We start from the raw sequence: 5,660 nt of genomic DNA, 5'->3' as shown, positions 1-5,660 counted from the left end.
AACGCTTGCACTCAAGTATTTCACTGGCTGAAGTAAGTGGTCTCTAAAACGGCCAACTCCGTACTGCAGCAGATCCTCGCATGTCAAACTCTCATCGGTGACAACGCCTTCAGACTGTACTTTTACAGCTGGAAAATACAAGTGATAGTCCTTCTTAAAGTGCTCGCAGCAAGCAATATCATTTGCTTGCTTTGAGTTAGTCAGCACGACCCTCAGCCTGTCTGAGCGGACCTTTTTTATTTCGGTCACAGCCGAGAACTTTTCCGTCAGGTCTTTCGAAACCTGTAACAGATTCAGCGATTTTGTTTTGGACCGGTCGAGAGCTCTGGATATTGTTTGGGGCGGGGGAGAGCCTTAGGAATCGATTCGACCTCCATTTGGCCGTCCGGGGTGGGAGCCATCGACACCGTCAACGCACGGGGTCAGCACCCGCGCAGACGGGAAAAAGCCGTAAATGTATCAAAAAGGTGTATTATTCACTTATATGTATACTCGTTTCCCACGACACACCAGTCCAGCTTATATAGCTGGTTATTGTCCAATCCTCACTTTGCGAACAAAAGGTTGAGGGATGCGGCCTAACGGTTAACACACGCACAAGAGAAAATAAAAGTCCAAACCTCGAAGAGGCAGAGAATGGCAAGATAACCTTGAACGCGGATTAATACTGTTCTTTTTCGCACGGACCGAAAACAAAACACTTCTATCTCGATCGAGTGATGCGTAGAGACTGATTGAAACAGTATTATGACAAACATCTAAATGGCGAATCAGTAGACGTTGATAGTAGTGTGCTAATCAGCCCGTGGATGCGCGCAGCTTACGACAGATTCCCAACACCGAATCTAATTGAGGATAAAAGGAAATATGGTTGAAGAATAATAAAGACTAACTGCTGTGTGACAGAGGAGGTAATCAGGTAGAGCACTCCACTGGGTGATTTAGAAAACTTAAGAGGAAGAGATTTTACCGGAGGATTGTATGGTGAGCATGGTGACCGCCGATGAGCCCACCAGCAAAGAAATTCAGAGATGTATTCTGGCAGATACTTCTCTTTCGACTACAGTTTTTAGGAGCAGTAACAGATGTGTCACGATGGGGATCGTCAGAGTCATACTCTTCCCGAGCTAAGAGAGCATAACGATTTGTTGTGGTTCGACGTGGCTTTCTTTAGTATTTCTGTGAAAAAAGCTCTTAGAGCGGCTTTGTTTGGATTTTGATTCTCTGCGTACTTGCCATTCGCGGTTTTAATACTACAATGGCCTATTTGCCTTTATTTAGTGCAAAACATGACGCGCGGTACGAACCTTGTGAAGAACAAATCCAACACAGCAATACTGCTAAAGGATACGAGTTTGAAGGGACAAACAATTTTGTTACGTCCTGTGCTATTGCCATTCCAAATCTTAACTCACTGGAGAAAGCAGTCCTTGAAACAACCAACCGCTTCACCCCAAGCATCACCTATTCGAAACGGCAACAACACCATCTCAACTATGTAAACCGGCATTTAGATGCTGTCAGTCCGTCATAATGTCTCCTGACAAAATGCTCCGTTCCTCGGCATCAACCTCGAAAAACAAATCTGCAGTGAAGTTATTTTTTGTATTTGCATTTGTATTTAAACAATTTCAGTCCAACTGACACTGAGTCTTAATGAACTATAACTAAACTATACACAATTAACCTAAAGTGACAACAAACGGTTCCGAAACTGTGCAGAACTAATGACGAAGTCGAAGATGTCGGTAAAATCGTTGAAGCGACGGACCATTGCTAATACCGGGCTATTGTCAGGAACGTTAAAAAAGACCGTGGTTGGCGTATCGTAGGAAGCGAAGCGGAGGAAACGGAAACAAAAGGAAGAAAAGAAGAGGGAACAAGAGAAGAAAGAGAAACGGAACCCTTCTCGAGAGAGATACAAGGGCGATGCATTAATCATCGAAGCGAACGATACAACGTCCAAATGTCGCGAGAGAGGACCCTGAGTTGAAAGAGCTGGACGAGAACGTCGTTAAAACGAGACGCACTCAAAAGGGTGAGATGATCTTCGAGCTGAAGAAGGATCCTTCCGTTAAGAGCTCGATCTACCGCGAGCTCATTGCTAAATCCTTGCGCTGCGAAGCGAACGTGAGAGCCCTGCTGCAGGAAGCCGTAGTCGAGTGCAAGGGTCTGGACGAGATAATGACCGTAGATGATCGAGCAGTACAAACTGGATGTACCGGCGACTATCCGGATCTGGAAATCGTATGGAATCGGCGGCGATTCGAATTCCAGTGGCCGTTGCCAACGAGCTGGCGGAGACCGGCAAGATGAAAGTCGGATGGTCGGTGTACTCGCTGAGAGACGGTCCGCGAGTTACCAAGCAGATGGAGCGACGCTTCAGATACTTTGACCGCGGACATCTGGCGAGGGCCTGCAAGGGCCCGGACAGATCTGCACTGTGTAGAAAATGTGGAGAAAAGGGGCACGTTGTTAGAGCCTGCACTAAGGTGCATGATCTGCAAACTGGAAGACGGAAACGACCACATGACATGACGGGAGGCTTCAAAAGCATAGAGTAAATAAAGGCGAAGGCAGGCCAACGATGATGGAGATAGCCCAGCTTAATCTCAATCATTGCGACATTGCACAGCAACTGTTGTGGCAGTCAACACTAGAGAGGAAGTGCGACATTGCAATTATTGCAGAGCCGTATCGTGTTCCTCCCGGGAGGTGGACAGTGCAGGGATGACTGCAATCCAAGTAATGGCGGTTTTCCTGTCCAAGAGGTGGTGGATAACACTCATGAAGGCTTCGTGATCGCTAAGATCAACGGCGTATTCGTCTGTAGCTGCTACACTCCCCAAAGAGCGACACAAGAGCAGTACAATCGGATGCTGGACGCACTAACCGACTCGTTAGTCGGATGAACTCCGGTTGTTATAAAAGGAGACTTTAACGCTTGGGCCGTGGAGTGGGGCAGCAGGCTGACCAACACAAGAGGTTACACCCTATTGAAAACACTGGCAAAGCTGGTCATAAGGCTATGCAACGAAGGTTCCGCTAGCACATTCCGTAAAGACGGCTGGGAATCCATCATCGACGTAACATTCTGCAGCGCGTCGCTGATGGATAATACGAAGTTAGTGGACAGTATATACATAGCAACCACCAGGCGATCCACTATACCATTGGTCGGCGGAACTGTACTGTAACGCGGAGAGTGAGGACTGGCGAGCGAAAGTGGAAAATAAAGGACTTCGTCAAGGACCTTTTTGTGGAAGCACTTCGTGCTGATAGCGACACTTCAATTCCGAGCGTCGATGAGCTGTCGGAAGCAGTAGCGAGGGCATGTGATGTAACAATGCCGAGGAAAATGGAGCCGAGGAACTACCGGCGTCCGGCGTACTGGTGGAGCGATAGGCTCAGCATCTTCCGGGCTGCCTGTCTAAAAGCCAGAAGACGCATTCAGAGAGCAAGATCTGAGACAGTCAGAGAAGAGTGTAAGGTAACATTACGGGCGGCCAGGGTCGCTTTTAAACCCGAGATAGTGCTAAGCAAGTCCATCTGCTACAAGGAGCTGTGCAGAGAAGTAGACACCAACCCGTGGGGTAATACTTACCGCGTCGTTATGGTCAGGATCAAGGGTCCAATGACGTCAGTCGAAATGTGCTCTGACAAACTGAAAAGTATCGTGGAAGGGAAAAGACCCGTAGTACAACCCAACCGCTTGTTCACCTGCACCGTACGTTGATGCAGACGGTAGAAATGCTGGTGATAATCGAGTCACCAACGACGAGCTCCTTATTGTGGCAAAAAAGCTGTACGCTCCCGGACGGGATGGTATCGTGGCACTGAAGACTGCCATCCTGGCGTTTCCGGACATGTTCAGGATAGTCCTACAGAAATGCCTGGATGATGGCTACTTCCCGAATAGATGGAAGATCCATAAACTGGCGTTGCTGCCAAAACCAGGGAAGAGTTTTGTGCAAGAGACACAGGAACACGTGATCTTAGAATGTCCTAGATTCGTAGAAGTCCGAAGGGATATGCCTGGTGTGACAGTGGACAATATCGTTGAAGAGATGTGCCGCGACGAGCATATCGGGGATGCTGTCAACAGAGTGGTTACGAGTATATTCTCCTGCAGAGGAAGTGGCGAAGGGACAAACAATGTAGCGCCATTGGCTAGAACACCACCGGGAAACCACAAATCGGGTTTCGGGAGAAATTCCGCCGCCGAAAAATTCTCCGACGGTGTAGACTAGGTCCACCGCCGGGGACCAGTTGAGTAGTACGCGAATATGGTAGATCCACCGCCGGGGACTACATCGAGTAGATTGGGACGAAGCGGGGAGCTAAATGGCTTACGGAAACGAACATCGGTATAGGGAGAAATCTACCGCCGGAGAATTCACAGTAGGATAGATTCGCCACCGTGGACTATCAAATTGTATCGTGCTAAAAATGGAAGCTGCTCACGAAACAGACATCGCTACCGAGAGGAATTCCGCTGCCGGGGAACTCTCAGTCGGAGTAAGGTAGTTCATCGTCGGATAATATCTGAGCAAATCTCGATAAAGCTGGGAGCTAAATGGCTCACGGAATCAGCATTTAAACGGCTCACGGAGACAAAAGCTAAAATGGTGAAGTAATAGTTGGAGACAAGAATTAAATTTCTAACAAAAATGTTCGAAATTATTAAACAAAACGCTATATTGGGGATGTAATACATTTGTAATCGATTAATGCCAAAAGATAATTAATTAATTGAAATTATCGATTAGTTTAGAAGAATAGCAGAGAGCATGATGTTGAACAAGCTTTTGGGATTTTGTTACTGTTAAGAGACCAAGAATTTGGGTTTTAAGGGCGAGGGCGTATAACAAATTGTAACATATGTGAGCAGGAGAGTAAACTAGAACGTGACCTAGCATGTTTTACTGAAGACTATAACTCTCCAGTCCTAAGATGAATCGATGGTTTCGATAGATTAAAATTTATTCGCGAATTATATTGCAAGCTCTCGAAAAAAGTTTTAATGTCGCCGTTGTCGTGTACTGTACACAGCCCTTCAATTTTTTCCAATAACTTTAATGTAATTTACATATCACACGTAATATTCCTTTTTACCTTCTTGTATTAAATTTACAGGACTCTGTTGTGTAATTATGACCATCATTCAAGTTGTGTAATTATGACCATCATTCACTGAACAAAAAGTCACAAGAACTAGTAATTATTCCATAATTGGAAACAATAGCAAGCTATTAGGATTAATTGAAATTGAATTCTATGAAAGCTGATGCGGATGAATTGACTCTTATGTCGTATTGGCCTAGACTTTTCTTGGATCTATACCACCTTTCCTAGGGATAATGCCGGCAGAAAATCTTCAATATACAAGCTAGTTTCTTAGAGTTTCCCCTTGCTTCATAATCATCAATCAGACAGTTTTCGTTTCACATGTACATTACAGCGTTTACATCGTTGTGCTCACCACAAGGCTACAAGCACTGTTTCATAATGCTAATGTGCTTGCTGTTCACGTGAATATTCCTTCGGGGTTGCATGTGTATCAACATTTGCTTACATCACTTCAATAGGGATGCCATTCTATAGCAGTTTCCCTACACTTAAAATACCAGTTGCAAGATGGCCACGGATTTATATTTGAA

Source organism: Topomyia yanbarensis, chromosome 2, assembly GCF_030247195.1.
Source record: "Topomyia yanbarensis strain Yona2022 chromosome 2, ASM3024719v1, whole genome shotgun sequence".
Taxonomy (NCBI): Eukaryota; Metazoa; Arthropoda; class Insecta; order Diptera; family Culicidae; genus Topomyia; species Topomyia yanbarensis.
The sequence above is the reverse complement of the archived record's forward strand: the minus strand, read 5'-3'. Positions refer to the sequence as shown.